Source organism: Thermobia domestica, chromosome 10 (assembly GCF_964235325.1).
Source record: "Thermobia domestica chromosome 10, izTheDome1.hap1.1, whole genome shotgun sequence".
NCBI classification, from domain to species: Eukaryota; Metazoa; Arthropoda; class Insecta; order Zygentoma; family Lepismatidae; genus Thermobia; species Thermobia domestica.
The window spans coordinates 249462459-249479874 of record NC_137463.1 but is presented as its reverse complement, the minus strand read 5'-3'; the positions used below and the strand labels follow the sequence as shown (position 1 = coordinate 249479874).

The window sequence follows — 17416 nt, the reverse complement described above, 5'->3', positions numbered from 1 at the left end:
CAAGAAATGTCAAATCGCCCACACAATCGGTCATAACTCCCACACAAATGGACAAAGCACCCACACATAGCAACGGTCACAATTCCCACATAAATGGACAAAACTCCTACACAAATGGACAAAAATCCCACACGCAGAAATTGTCACAACCGCCACAAAAATGGACAAAACTCCCACACAATCTTACAAATCTCCCACACTTTGAAATGATCCTGGTTGCACGTCTTGTAAGTTTCACACGCTCAAAGTAATAAATAGAAGTCAAAGGGTGTTTTGACCGTTCGTGCATTTGGGAGATTTGTCCATTTGTGTGGGAGTTACGACCGATCTTGTATGGGCGTTTTGACATTTTCTGAGTGTGGGAGTTTTGGCTGTGTGAGTTTTGACCTGCTCCCAAATATATTCCATCTTTATTCTAATCTCTCTACTACAACAAGAAGAGGCAGAAATCAACCATTTCCGGTTTTACTTTGATTTTTATAGAGTAAAAGCGGTACTAGATAGCAAGAAGTGGTTTCCTGTAATCAATTAAGCGTTGCAAGAATATATTCCATGTCCAAACTAATGGCTTTATTAAAACCGGAAGTGATAGTAGTATATCAAATCTTTCGGTTTCAATATTAATTTAGAAAATATCACGGCATACAAAAATTTAAACACGTTCATGTCGTATCCACGTGACACTACTGCTTGTTATGTTTACAAAATACTTCGTTTTGATCTATTTTCTCAAAAACAGCGCATGAGGATTTGAACTCACCGATATCGTGTTTTATTCAGTAGGATTCATCGATTTGGAAGGTCCAATACGTCTGTGTAATATTAAGTGTCTTATTCTGCACCCAAAAGACGATAAGTAATTCTTCATTACTGCCACCTACATTTTTAGTAAAAATAATAGAACTAAATTACTTTTATAAGAAAAGAAAGAGTACAGATGATTCGCAAAATCATACCTTTAGCCTATATCAATCATTTCTCTGTTAAGCAAGTGTAGTTCTGTTTAGAAAGTCTGCAAATGTTAGTCGAGTTACAAAACTTCTGGAAAGGGCGTTCGGACCCGGTGGGAGCGCCCCTGGTGTCATTTTTGGACATCTTTTTTTTTTCTCGTTAAACGCTAAAAAATATGCAAGAATTAATATAGAGTAATTTCCTTTTTTGGAATATTGAGTGTTAATCTTATCAATGCATATTATAGTACACCCTGTATATTGTAATGAGAGTTCGTCGACCTCTGAAATCTTTTGTATTTCGTGCTATTCAGCAATTCTCTTTCATTACTGCTCCTTTAGAAATCCTAGCTATTTTAAGTCAACGTACGCAAAGTTTTGTGCATGTATTTAAAAAAAAAAGAACTACTATTTCCCATTTAATTAACTTAAAATAGTGGAAGTGTTTGTGTGTTGTGGAGAAATGGGAAAGCTGAATCAGCGACTGTTTTGTCACTGATAAAATACAACCTCTCCTTCCTCCATTCGCGGTGGTTGGGCCCCCGGAATTCAAAATAAAGAGGGCTTTTCAAGAAAGAGCTCGTTAATGACTCTCACCCCCCCTTTTCTTGGTCTCTGCTGCAAGAAAGTTGCATCACGTCTGCGAATTAAGTTCATTAGTCACCGATGCATTTGTCTACTTTGCGATTAATAATAAAAAAAAAAAGGTCTGATTAATCAATCAGAGTGCAAAATCTTACAAGAAATGTGTGCGTGTCACTGTCAGTAATAGGGTGGTACCTTTAGCAGAGGTCTATTAATCTGCTACGTTGAATTATACAGAGTGTAACAAATATTTCTCACAATATTTTGAGAATAGTTTTCTCACATCAAAGTAAGAAAAAGACTTCATATGGACCTGTGGTCGTAAGTGCATAGTTTAGTAGTTACGGGGTGCCAAAAACGTGGAAAAAAATGAGCTTTAAATGTCCATAGTTTCACTACTATAGCACTGATTGTAGTTGTCAGTCTAAGACATCACTGAGGAACTAGTATGTGAACTATCCAAATTTCGGTCTTTCAGAACCTCTGGGACTTGCACTGTTTAGGAATACTTAATCACTAGAGCAACCCACATTATGCTTTATTTTTCGTTTAATTATGCTTTATTTTTTCCAAATTATGCTTTATTATTAATTTCAATCGCTGTTTTACATTAATCGTGTATAATATAATATTCACTATACATTAAATATTCTAAATATCTTGATCTATTTATTAATATTTTATTCAACCAGTTTCTTTCATATTTAATGAACTTTCTACTTAATGTACTGTAAAGAGATATGCTTTACTCACGTCAGTTTTTTCTATCACTTGTGTGCGCCTTAGAGGTGTATATATACAGAAAAGGAAAGTAAAAGATACCACCAAAAAGTACAGAAAGTGCTCAAGTTCAAGAGGTACACATAACAATATAGTGTGGAGTTCTTCTGTACTATTCATTGTTGGCCGAAGTTGTCTTTTTCTTCTCCTTGTTTCTTTTCTCCACATCAAAGGATTAAACCAAAAAAAAAAAAAAAAAAAATACAGAAATAAAAATAATGTTTTCATTGTGGCATTGTTATGTTCTCAATGATTTTGTATCGTAAATATTGGTTTCAAAAAAAATATTAATACAGTATGTTAAACTCGTAGTTAAAGAAATTTTTTTAAAGAATTGTGCTATATATTTTAAATTATGCTTTATTTTCTAAAATTATGCTTTATTATGCTTTTTAAAATTAGTTTCTTCTGGACCCTTAGACAACTACAACCCTGTTTAAGGTACCAACCATATGTGTAAACTGCTGTAATGCTTTTTGTGCTTTTGGGTTGCTCTATTAATCACTCTCCACCTATTTCTCTAAATATTGGTGTGCCTGTACTGGAGCATTCTTAAATATGGATATAGATGAAATTGGATAGTTCACATACCAGTTCCTCAGTGATGTCTTGACTCGACTACGATAGATCCTATAGTAGTGGAGCTATGAACTTATGAAGTTCACTTGTTCCACGTTTTCAGCACCCTATTACTCCGAAACTATCCACTTTTGAGCACAGGTCTATATGAACTTTTTTTCTTATTTTGATGTTAGGAATCTGTTCCCAAAATATTGTGACACATTTTTTTTAACACACTGTATATATAAATATATTTATATATTTCATTTTTTACCTCCTAAAATGGTTCCGCATCAAAACAAAGTAATCCATGAGAAGAATTAACACAATTGAATAATTTTAAATGGTGTCCCAGATAGTGATGTGAGGTGGAAAATTTTCCGCGGAAAATTTTCTTCTATATTTTTCTGGACAATTTTCCGTTTCAAACAAATATCAGTGATCAAGTAATAATTTTTCGTTAACCAAAAAATTGATTGAATTTATCTATAGAAATGTTAAAAAAGTGAAATGTTAAAAAAAAAAGTGAAAGATCGTTTCAAGAATCTGAAAGCTTTCATGGCTTACAAAATTCCCACTACTATGTAGGAACAAGTGAAACAATTTTTCATGAATAGAAAAAAATTTTCTGTCGTGTATGAAAAAAAATTGGAAAACTGAAAATTGAAAATGAGTCGAAAAATTTTCATCATTTTGAAGCAAAAGGTAAAACAACTTTTTGTGAACCGGAAAGTTTTATTGCTCTGTAAAAAAACAAGTGAAATGAATTTTCATCGATCGGAAACTTTTCATTACAATGTAGAAACAAGTGGAAAAACTTTTCGTAAGCCACATGATTTTGAATATTATGTATAGTGATATTAGCTGGAACATTTTCCACTATATTTAACTGCACATTGAGATATAAAATTGAATTACTGTAGAGAAAAGTTAGACAGCAACAAATTATAATTTCCCAATTATCTTTCAGAAACCGGAAAATTTTCTAATATTTCGAAATCTTTAAGTTTTACGTCTCACTGTTATGCCGGTTAGGCTAAAGGAGACGGTGATTAGGACAAATGAATGAAATGGTGGAATAAAGAAAGTGGGAGCAAACGGAGAGACCCTGCACAACAAAATACTTTTTACTTCATGTCTCTGAGCACAATAGAAATGTTGTTATACGCTTTTGTTTCATATACTGCAGACTATTAAAAATCATTTAAATATCCCGCCGTACCCTGAAGCATACTAGGCATTCGGGAGTCCTTAAGTTAAGGATTGACAACTTCGAGTTGTTTGATGTTGTGAAGTACAAGAACATTATGATGTTTCCTTCATCTGGTGACGATGATCAAGAGATGTATGTAAAGGATAATCCATAAAGAACACAGCTTTTGAAGTGCCTGCCATTTCTGTTCTAGTAAGTTGGCAACACTGAACGTTACACGATTTTTTTCTGTCTTTGTGGTTAAAAGACACGGAGCGAGGAATAGTGTATGATCGTCATTTGTTTCTTTACCGGTAGGAATGAAGCGCTTAACGACAAAACAGTGTGTTGAACAAGGTGACCAGACGTCGTGTTTTAGGCGGGACAGTCCCTTTTTCTCAATCGTTGTCCCGTGTTTTCTGATTCTCAAACGGGACGCCTAAATGTCCCGTTTTTAAGCAAAAATGGCCTAGGTGTCCCGTACTTATTATTCAAACTGTAAATGGTTAATGCAAATTCTACACTCTTCCGTTCCAACACTCATCGGCTACAAGCCGTGTCTGGAACTTCTGAATGTTCAAATGGGAATTGAGTTCTCTGTGGTTCAAGTGGGAATTGAGTGGGAATTCTGAGTGTTGAAGTAGTTAAAAGTATTGTTGGGTAGTACTTAAGTTAGAAACGCTGTGTTGTCACTCTTATACTTCGTATTTTGTAAATTGGAAACACTGCTCAGCACAAAAGCACAATCTGGAAGTCAGATATTTACGACCCCCCCCCCTCCCGTCAACGATTTGTGTGCGTCCCGTTTTTGCAAGTAAAAATTCTGGTCACCTTGGTGTTGAAATGACGTGAGTTGGCTACCCAGATCTCGCGATTTGGCACCATGTAATTTCTTTCTGTGATGGTATTTGAAATCTCGTGTGAACGCCAACAAACCAAGATCACTTCGAGAACTCAAGGCCGAGATTCATTTTGTAATTTCAGAACTAGAGCTGCAAGTATGTCTAAAAGTTATGGAAATTTTCATCGAAAGAACGAGAGCGTGTCTGCAGACTCGTAGAGGGGAATTTGACTGATATATTTCATACATAATCACTGGTACTATACACTGTAAAAATATGTAAATAGTAGTGAATAAATTACTTGATTTCATCAATAAATTTATATGATTATGAACTCAAAAAGTTGCGTGGGCATTTATTCCGAAGTTGTTCCTCCGCTTGGCTTTCGGCAAAAAGCGTAATAACAACTACGAAAATTTAAAAGTCATAAAATTTTAGGATCACTTCACAATAGGGTAGGAAAGGATAGAGTAGAGTAAGGTAGGGATAAGTAGGGTAGGGTAGGGTTGGGTTAGCTTAGGGTTAAGGAAGTTTGGACTCACTTTTAACAATTAAGAGAGTTTAACTTCTAGTCTCGGCGTAAGGATACCAACTGGAGCGTCTCCGTACACCGGCAGCCATGTTCAGTATACAAATGTTCGTTACTTTCCCATAATCCAACCATGCTGTAACTTTGCGCGAAGTAGTTCTCTCCGCTTGCCTAATAGTTCCATGATTATATCCGCTTATAAAAACACAGTTCCCCTAGTCTTATATATTATAAAGCACACAAATGAGCAAATTATCCATTCCTTCCGGGTAAATTTTCACTTTTACTAGAATTGGACAATCAACTTTGGAACTTAACCCGTTGCTTTGTTTATGGGACAGCCTTTAGTTTATATTGTTCTCACTTAAATAAAATAACAAAGAAACATTGAGGGAAATAACACTTCTTTGCCCTCTCCGACTTTTTTCTTTTATCAACTTTTTCCTTTTTTTTTCCTATGAATTTTTTTTCTAAAGATCCTAATCCTGGCCATAATAAGAAGTTTGATGAATTTCACTTTCCCATCATTGTATTGTGATAGATGTTGTTACCGTACATGTTTATTTATTTATGCTTGGGGTCCCGGGTTCGATCCCAGCCCCCGCCAAGTGAACTTTGTGGTGTACAAACACCGTGTGCGTGGGTTTTCTGGGGGTTCTCCCGTTTCCTCCCACTTTCTTCATTCCACCATTTCATTCATTACTCATCATCACCGTCTCCTTTAGCCTCACCGGCATACCCGTGGGACGTAAAACTCAACGATTTCATTTCATTTTATTTATTTATTTATTTATTTATTTATTTATTTATTTTCAATTTTCTCAAGATCTATGGATGATAATCTACACTCACAAATATCATTTTTGGATCAAAAGATCTTACATATTTCAATCAAAAAAAATGTTATTGGCCTTTTATCTGGAGAACTACATACAGTGTTGCCAAACAGGGGGGCACGGTGGCTCAGTGGTAGAGCGTTCACCTCTGGTGCTTGGGGTCGCAGGTTCGATCCCAGCCCCCGCCAAGTGAACTTTGTGGTGGACAAACACCGTGCTCGTGGGTTTTCTCGGGGTTCTCCCGTTTCCTCCCACTTTGTTCATTCCACCATTTCACTCATCTCTCATAATCACCGTCTCCTTTAGCCTAACCGGCATAATCGTGGGACGTAAAACAAAGATTTCATTTCATTTCAGTGTTGCCAAACTCAAACTATCACTTAACTCAGTATGATATGCTTATTCCGTAGAAAATACAAAAACTCGATTTAGGGACCGTTCAAAAATTTTGTGGTTCTGATCCAAAAACTAATTATTGGCCAAGAACGTTACCTTTTGCTGCATTTTTTGGGCAGATCATTCTTAAAATTCTTGTTCTCAGATTAATCCGATTTTTCAGTTGGTATAGCTTTCATCTTTGGACTCATATATGTTAAATATTAATAATGTTGAAAATAAAATAATTTCTTTTAAAAAATGTGCAAGAGAGGACGTCAAAACTAAACAAACGATTTTAGTTTATTTCCACCACCGTTACTATCACAATTAAATCGCGCTAATAAATCTTTTTAAAATGTTAAGTTCCGATAGGACCTTATGTTCTAATGTGCTAGTTAGATTGCATTCCTCAAGTTTTCAATATTATTGCCTTCACTTCGCGTGTATCATTTCATAAGAAATTTTATCTTAGGATCACATTATTGTGCACGATAATAAAATAAAACATTGGGTCTACTAGATCTCTGCTCTTGTAAGTTTTGTGTGCAAATGACATACATATGACGTCTTCTCAGGAACTTTGACTTTTATATTTAAAGATTTCACTGCTCCCTTCTCTTGTGGTAGATTAATATAACCTGTGTTCGTACGGAAATTTGGTAACAAAATCTAGCAAATAGAATGCGAAGCAATTTTTGGAACAAGATTATAAAACTGAAGGAAATTGTCGGATTGAGTTCATGGTCGTATTTCCCAGCTTAGGGGCACCCATTCGACAAAAAGTTAATAAGCAAGACGAAAATAACTGCAAAAATTGAATAATAATACAAATTTACGGAAATTTGGTAGCACAATTTAGCAAATAGAATGTAAGGCAATTTTTGGAACAAGATTATAAAACCGAAGGAAATTGTCGGATTGAGTTCATGGTCGTATTTCCCAGCTTAGAGGCACCCATTGGACAAAAAGTTAATAAGCAAGACGAAAATAACTGAAAAAAATGAATAATAATAATAAGCATCATTAAAAATAGACTTAACACCCTCCAAGTAAGCTTCAATCATTGCTGATCAAAGTTGAAAAAACATTCCAATATTTCTTCTTTATCTTCAATTCTCTACTTGAACCGAAAGTGCTTGCAATCGAATACAACTTCCCGTTTTAATATTAATCTAAATAAAGCAAAAAAAAATTATGGGATAGCTAGAACCGGTTTCCTGCAGTCAACTAAGCATCCGAAGCATTCTAATCTCTTTACTAAAACCGGAAGTGGAGGAAATCAATCACTTACGGTTTGTACGTTGCTTAATATGGAGCAAAGACGGTAACAGATAACAAGAAGAGATTTTCTGTAACCAAATAAATGTTCCTAGAATACATACTAGAAATGCAATGGATATACCCGATTGCAATGAAATGAGCTGAGCGAGCTTAAACTACGTAATCAGGAAGCGTTTTTCGGTGATTATTCCTCGATGGTACATCGGATTTTTTTATTTCGACCTATGTTGTCACTCAGCACGACATACTCTATCAGCGTGCTAAGTTTGGTTGAGATCGGCCAAACGGTCTAGGAGGAAGCGTTTTTCGGTGATTATTCCTCGATGGTACATCGGATTTTTTATTTCGACCTATGTTGTCACTCAGCACGACATACTCTATCAGCGTGCTAAGTTTGGTTGAGATCGGCCAAACGGTCTAGGAGGAGTTCGCGGACAACCAAACGGCTAACCCGAGTATAAGAGCTTCGCTTCGCTCAGCTCAATTATCTCGGTCCTTAACTCTGTACTAAAACCAGAAGTAGCAGAAATAAACTACAACATCCTGTTTCAATACAGCTCTACGTGTATTACATTTGTTATTTATACTTTTACTGTTCAATCCCACTTTCGAGTTCCCTGTAAGAAATCATTTTCCGTTCAAACGCCAGTTTCAATCGTCAACCTTCTGCACCAGCAACATTCTGGTAACAGCTCGAATACACTGCTACTGCATGGAGTTACGTCCATCTCCTAACTAATGTTGGATTTTCAACTGATCTATATTTACCGATTGACGTATTTTTTTCAGGCTCAATTACATATTTCAAGATTTGAAATGCACTTATTCTTCATCTGTTTTGTAGATTATAAATCAGTAGTGACATTTGTACTTCTCAGATTTGACAACTCTATGTTGGATACGGACAACGAATAATTTGTTGCAGTTTAAGCAGAAATCCTACAGTGTCCGTGTATAATGTTCTATCGAGCAAGTCCAGACAATTTTTTTCGTAGTGTATTGTACGTGGTATTTCCTGAGTGAAAACAAGAAAAAAAACAATAAACCATGACAGCATTGCAAATAGTTCTAAAATTAGCCGCATCCCTTTCCTGCCACACATTATCATGTATAAATGATCCATGTATGAACAGTGGAACATTTTATTTTAAAATTTAAGTTACTGATTTTATTTAACTTACTGATTTTTAACTTATTTTATTTAACTTATTGATTTCATTTAGGTTATTGATTTTATTTAGCTGATTTTATTTAACTTAATAATTTTATTTAGGTGATTTTATTTAGGTTCCTGATTTTATTTAACTTAATTATTTTATTTAGTTGATTTTCTTTAACTTACTGATTTTATTTAGTTGATTCTATTTAGATTACTCATTTTATTTATCTAATTTTATTTAACTTATTAATTTGATGTAGCTGGTTTGATTTAACTTACTGATTTTATTTAGCTTACTGATTTTTACCTGATTCTATTTAGCTGATAATTTTATTTAACTTACAGACTTTATTTAGCTGATTTTATTTAATTTACTGACTTCATAGTTTATTTTATTTAACTTGCTGATTTTATTTAATTTACTAATTTTATTTAGCTGATTTATTAAACTTACTGATTTTATTTAACTTACTGATATTATTTAGCTGATTTTATTTAACTTACTCATTTTATGTAAAGTTGATTTTATTTAATTTACTGACTTCATAGTTTATTTTATTTAACTTGATGATTTTATTTAACTCACTAATTTTATATAGCTGATTTATTAAACTTACTGATTTTATTTAACTTACTGATATTATTTAGCTGATTTTATTTAACTTACTCATTTTTATGTAGTTGATTTTATTTAACTTACTGATTTCATATAGTTGATTTTATTTAACTTACTGATTTTATTTAACAATTTACAAATACACATAGGAACTAGACGTGATTTCAAGCCATTGCTTATGAATTTATTGTTAAGATTACATTATAACTTGCAAACTTTTTTCTGTTTGTACAGAAAAGAAAAATATTTTGCAAATAGTTTTTTTTTTTTAATGAAAAATGTATGTAGGGTACTAAAGAAAGAAAAGAAGAGGAAAAATGAAGCTATTTATGTTGAATCGAATACGAAATTAAATATGCAATATTTATGTTCTATCAAAATTTAAAGAATACGTTCAAATTGAAAAATTTCTGTAGACATTAATGCCCATGGGAAACGGGAAGTGGGTGGAGTTCTGTGCCGATTCGCAAAGGAGGTTTCGTTGCCATTGACTGTACCTAAAACAAAACTAAATATATAATAAAAGTCGGTATTTTAGTTGTAAACACAATGACCTTGTCCTACAGAATGCTGGTCTTGAACATGAAATGTATAGATCTTGACATTACTTCATCTTTTTTTTATAATGTAAGCAGTGTAGATCTATTCTTTCCCTTTTTTCTTTCTTGCCAAGTTGTTTTCAAGAATTATGATGATATGAAATATTTCTCCACCGAAATTTCTTGACAAGTACGTCTGACACACATTATTAATAGCTCCGTGACGTTAATAAGACAGTTCTAGATGGCTGTGCTGCTTGAGAAGATATTAAAGGAAAAGTAAGCAAAGAAATTTTAAACAGACTATATTGTTATCAGCTTAACAAAGGCGAAAAAATGTTTTGTAATTTAAGGAAATAATGCTAAATTAGCTTGAACAGAACATTCGTGGCTTGCGTATGATTTTAATATTCTATTTATGACTCTAGAGTATGATTTTGACATTCTATTTATGATTCTAGAGTATGATTTTAATATTCTATTTATGATTCTAGAGTATGATTTTAATATTCTATTTATGATTCTAGAGTATGATTTTAATACTCTATTTATGATTCTAGAGTATGATTTTAATATTCTATTTATGATTCTAGAGTATGATTTTAATACTCTATTTATGATTCTAGAGTATGATTTTAATATTCTATTTATGATTCTACAGTACCAGAGAATTTTATGGGATCAATCGTTATTCTGCTCACAATGGAGCTTTAGTTAATGTTGTAGGGGGTATTTAGATTAATCTCTAGAAAGGCATTGAATTACTTTAGTTTTAAACATTTTAATTACTATTTATATTGGAGCTCTCTCATTGGTATATGATTGGTGTACTACCCTTCGGCGCGAGAGACTCGGTTTGATTCCCGGTTGGAGCACATGTGATTCAGATCCTACGTTTAGTTGGGATCTATAAAGTCGGTCCTGAAAGTAACCTTAAACATCGAAGCAGCTAATCTAATTCTATTGGTGGAGAATCTCTCTCTCTCTCCCTTCCCAACAAATAAGTTTGAAATTATGCTGCAGTCACCTGATTAGACCAGCCTTCCTCAACTTTTTTTTTTTTTAATTTGAGGGACACCAAAGTACGTTTCAAACTCCTGCCTGTGATTTCTTTTGTAGATACGAAAAGGCATTTTTTTTAAATCATTATGGAATACTATGAGATACAAATCTCACAAGCAAATTACGTAAGACTGTTGAATAGAAACATATTAACATAAAAGAAACTTACGACTCCGAAAGAAATATTACCATTAGAAATATAAAAGGACATCAAACTTAAAACTAGTGAGATATTTGTCCACTCAAATAGCTAGCGAGTTTTGCAAAACATATTAACGCGTGGACGAACTCTTGACAGGCACACTCTCATGTCCAGTGTTTCTTTTCACAAAAAAAAAAAAAAAAAAAAAAAAAAAAACCTGAACAGCGTTAAAAGTGAACTTTTCAGCTTTTTTAAACTTGCAAAACAAGTGTGAAACCAAGTCGATTGACGATATTTTTTTTTCTTTTAAAGATAATTTCATTGCGGAAGATCTAAGAAGACAATTAAAAATCTCACGACACACCAATGTGTCGCAACACATCAGTTGAGAAACGCTGGACCGAAGGTATAAACTTCCAGAACCTATGCAATATTTTTAAACGATGATATGAAATAAAAGTTCCATTTGCCAAATTTAACAATATTACAGGCGTTTAACGGACAAAAGTTATTGTTCAAAGATGAGAAAAGCACTAGATAGATGTTATTATGTTGAACAGAATGATATCGGTGAATTTAAATTCTCATGTGTAGTTTTCGAGAAAAAATACATTTTTTTTGTTTGCAAACCTAGAAAGTTATGCTTGACGATATCTACGCCATTTATTGAGATTAAAGTGACAATAAAGTATACCCGTATGACGTTCTTCAATATGATACTAGTATGGCGTATACCTATGATAAAAAAGATATATCACAAAATTATGTTTTTTTTTTTTTTTTTTGTTTTAAATTCTTAATATTCAATTGCTTAGTTAGTTTCATTCAGTAATTAGTTCGTTTTGACTTTAAGTTTTTGTTCAATATTCGACTGTTACCATGGATGATATTGATTTATACAAAATAAGGTGTTTCAGAGATTGTTTTTTTTTCAATAAAATAAAAAAACAAATTTATAGCCCTGAAGAAAACATCGTTTGTTGCTAATAATAATTCAAAGTTTTTGTTTGGTTAGAACATATTGTTTTATTTATTTAACCCATATGTGAAAAATTACACTGTTACGTTAACAGATTACGTAAGTTTGTTAGACAAGTAATGACACTGATTTTCAGTTATTTTTACAAATCAAGGTTATCGCCTTCAAAATTATTCCCTTGGAGACGTTGCACAGGGGCTTGAAATCCCATAAAGCTGCTCGAATTCAAAAAACAAATTTTCGATTTGCGAATTCCGTTATCGGTTACCTTAAAAATATTATGAAATTAAGCGTACTTTTCAGCCTATTTGGAAGTTTTAAAACATTTTCCCCACCATATTGGATTTGCCATGTTGATTTTTCGATATATATATTTTTGATTTCATAATCGTTATCAGCGACCTAAAAAAATATGATTAAATTAGTTTTCAGCTTATTTAGAGAATTTTTAAAAATGTTTGTACGCCATATTGAATCCACTATTTTTATTTTTACTTTTCCTAAAAAAAAATGACTTCATAATCGTTATCAGCGACCTCGAATACCTATATATTCATAATATCATGCAAATTGAACAATGTTTTCAAATTTTGACAACTTTCTCTGTCAGCCCACTGTGCTTTCTTTCCATTCTTCGTCGCAATACTGGAAGGATTCTTCTGGAAAAGCTTCCAGATCATTGGTTACGATCTTCTTAATATTTACCAAAGTATCAATAATGACACCTTTTCAAGTGTTTTTTATTTTTTTAGCACAAGAGATAAAAACAAGTCACAGAGACTGAGATCTAGTAAATCGTAGACTGAGAAACTACAGAAATGCTTTTGAGCACAAAGGATCAAACAAGTCACAAAGACTGAGACCTAGTAAATCGTAGACTGAGAAACTACAGAAATGCTTTTGAGCACAAAGGATTAAAACAAGTCACAAAGACTGAGATCTAGTGAATCATAGACTGAGAAACCACAGAAATGCTTTTGAGCACAAAGGATAAAAACAAGTCACAAAGACTGAGATCTAGTGAATCGTAGACTGAGGAACCACAGAAATGCTTTTGAGCACAAAGGATTAAAACAAGTCACAAAGACTGAAATCTAGTGAATCGTAGACTGAGAAACCACAGAAATGCTTTTGAGCACAAAGGATAAAAACAAGTTACAGAGACTGAGATCTAGTGAATCGTAGACTGAGAAACCACAGAAATGCTTTTGAGCACAAAGGATAAAAACAAGTTACAGAGACTGAGATCTAGTGAATCGTAGACTGAGAAACAACAGAAATGCTTTTGAGCACAAAGGATAAAAACAAGTCACAGAGACTGAGAAACTACAAAAATGCGGCGTGACGTGGTGTCTTGTCGTGGTGCAGGACCCAAGTGTGTGCAATACCTGGTCGCGACATGTGGCTCCCTTTTCCTGAATGTTCCAACAACTTGTCAATAAAAGTTTGTTCTGGTGGCACAAATTTCTTATGAACGATCCCCAGACAGTAAAACGAACAAATAAACATAAATTTGATTTTGGATTTATTCATTCTTACTGGTTTGTCTTCCACTTGTTTCGGACGTTCTAAAAGAAATAATGCCATCTGAATACTGTACCCTTAATACAAATATTTGCCGGATGCAGCTGTCCCAAGGCTTGTAGGACTTCTTTGAGGAGGACTATGACAAATTTCTGGCTCAACTGGTGACAAGGGACGAAATATGGATCCAGCATTGGGATCCTGAGAGGAGTCCATCCAGGTCCACCAACGAGGTCCAACAGGCTGTTTCCTGGTGGTTTGCAGGCCATGATAAGGACTATTTTTTTCTCTGGGATTTCTTCAATGCCCACAAAGTGGCAACGGTACATAGACCTCCATGGGGACTACAATGACCAGGTGAGCCTATCTGCATTTCTTCGTATCTAGGAAGATAACATATTGAACGTCCCTCGTAGGTAGTTCTCCTTAAGCTCTTGCTACCTTTTCATAAGCCACGATTTAACAAGGTTTACACAAAATTTGAAGCCACAACGTTTGCTCAAACTATTTATCGTTGGTATGTCCAGGAGTTCTTTCATAAAATTAAAATTAATGATAAAAATAAGATGCCAAAAATATGTTTTTAAAAGAGGCATGCTCTTCTTCTAACCAAAAATTAAAAATAAAACAAATCATATTAATTAGTAAGAAGTAAACAATAAATATAAATTTAAAAAAGCATGGGGAACGCTGTCATCATATAACGTCGACAGCGTCACAAAGTGTCGTATCTAAAAAAAATCGAAAATTGAGATATTTTACTATGTGGTTGCATACACTGACTTATACAATTTCCCAAAACGACACATCTGTAATGTGCGTTGTTTTGACGGTGGTGATGACGTCATTGTGTCGTATCTTAAGATGAAGCATATAAACCATTTTCACAAACAGTCGTATCTTGAGTTACGACAGTTTGTGAGCAACAAATCTTTTGCAACTGGACAGATACGTCTATATTCAAAGCAATTTGCTTATATATACAAAGTAGCCCAGAAGTAGGTATACAGTCTCGTACTGATAAACTCATTGCTTTTTATATCATTTCTTATTGTTATCCATCAGGTAGACTTAGTTTCTTTATCATTTGTTCGTAATGTATTTTTACTTAGGCCTATATCTTAAGCTCGGAACAGCAAATAAACTTATAAGCTAGAATGTTATACTTGATCAATGAGGGGCTGTATACATATATATTTACACGGCATGGGGCGTCCTCAGGTTGCGGATCGAGGAGAAGGCCTTAGATATAGAGGTTAGCTGGGAATATACTGAATAAGCAGTCGCGGACAGACAAAGAGCGGCCCTCCAGCTTGGGGGTTTGGGTGAGGCTAACAACCTCATGCTGTAAAGCAAAATATATATATATATATAAAAAACCTTCTCAGAAACATTCAGAGAAGCCTCGAACCAGGACTGATAACTTGGCACGACCTCAGCAAAAGAAAATGGACATGAGATTTGGAACATGGAATATTAGAAATCTTTATAGGGCAGGCGCGTTAAAATCCGTAACGAGTGAGTTAGAGAAATACAGGGTGGACCTAGTAGGAGTTCAGGTCGGTTGCTATGATGGGGTATGCAGTGCAAACACGTAAGAACATCAGAGAAATTTCTATCCGATTCTTTGAATCTCGGCATGGACATAGTGAGGGAGATGCAGTCCACAGTGCTATAAGCACATTTATTAAGCACTGTGGCAGTAATTTTGTACCCTCGCAACTTGAACCGATTCTTAAACTGGCAAGGAAAAAGAACCCATATACCGTTCATTGTGTTGACAGAAGCGATGTACGAGACTAGATCTCTGCCCCAATGTTTTTGTATTCTGTCAGTTAGACGTGACGAAAATGCAGATCCAATCAATTGGACGGAAATGCGCGAAGTGAAAGTGAACAAAGACTATCCAAACTGCATTCAGTTTAAGACAAGTCATTTTGAGGACACTTACAGAACTATTTCCTTGGAAAGAACGCAGATTGAATCCACCAGATAGAAGTTCCTACTTTGCAGACTTGTTAAAAATTATCTCCAAAGAAGTACGAGGACTCGTTATCATTGTGTGGGGGCTGCGGTAGCTCAGTGGTAGAGTGTTCACCTCTGGTGCTTGTTGTCCCGGGTTCGATCCCAGCCCCCGCCAAGTGAACTTTGTGGTGGACAAACACCGTATGCGTGGGTTTCCTCGGGGTTCTCCCGTTTCCTCAAACTATATTCATTCCACCATTTCATTCATTAATGATCACCGTCTCCTTTAGCCTCATCGGCATAACCGTGGGATGTAAAGCTGAAAGATTTCATTTTATTTTTCGTTATCATTGTGTCCGGGTCCAACTCCAAACATTCGTAACCTTGAACATGTTCAATTTCACAAAAAACTTATCACATTAGCCATCCTTGTCAAGTGCAATATCAAAGCATGCAATTTGCAAATTACTTTGCAAGATTTTATATTCTGGCAATGACAACTTGATAGCATTATTTTATGTTATGGTTAGTACTCTCTTAATGTTGTGTTTCTTGTGTGCTCTCAGGAATTTCAATTTACCCTCAAGAATCTCAGGAAGCGTTTGAAAATTATTTTGTATAATAAACACGATTGTTTCAATAAAAGTGCGATATATTCCGATTGTTCATCTATTAATGTAGTTCTCAGTATAAGAAATATGCGTCGTATCTTTCATACAAGAGAGGATTACCATCGTCACAAACTGTCGTATCTTTTTCCCGCCAAATTTTCCATAATGTTTTACAGGCAAATTCCATAAAACTTTCTACATTGATTTCTTATGATTTAAGTTATAACTTGGTAAATTTTCACTCCTTTCGGTAAAATAGATTTTGAGTTATAGCTGTTCAAAGTTGTGTGAAAACCTAAAAATCGCTCTCCTGAAAAGTTTAAAAAACTGAGATACGACAGTTTGTGACGCTGTCGACGATAAGACCGCCGTCAATTATTTTCCTTTATTCTTGCACACATTGTTTCATTTTTACTTTTGGCTTCAGAAGATCCAATACATTTCAATCAAAAATTTTCATGTACGCCTTATAAGGTCTATCCGGAGAACTACATATTGTATAGTCAAACCCAAATTATCGCTTAACTTAGTATGATGTACACCTTGTCTCAAAAAGGTTGAGCGCATTCTTTATTGGTGTTTTGAGGCAAAAATTTTCAAAGTCCAACTTCGGGTATCTTCGGGAAATAGTAAACCAGGTTCGAACCTCCAAGCCAGCCTTTGCAATCGGGAAAAAGTTTGCAGATGTGTTTTTCTTCTTTTAAATATAATAAGACTTGTTACCAAGTGTTTAAAAAAGCAACATTGATTGAAATACTTAATGATACAATATTTCGAAACCTTTTATTAATCTGAGCACATGCTTGTTTGTCATTTAGCTTTCTATACGTAATGGAACATTTAAATACGTTAAAGAATCTTTCCATATGTAAAAGAATGCTCAAA

General features: G+C 34.2%; 1 protein-coding gene across 1 annotated transcript in view; it reads left to right on the top strand.

Annotated features, from left to right (window-relative positions):
* Positions 1-17416, top strand: part of LOC145663155 (neuropeptide SIFamide receptor-like) — a 550582-nt gene that overhangs the window by 57553 nt on the left and 475613 nt on the right. The gene's annotated exons all lie outside the window — the stretch shown is intronic.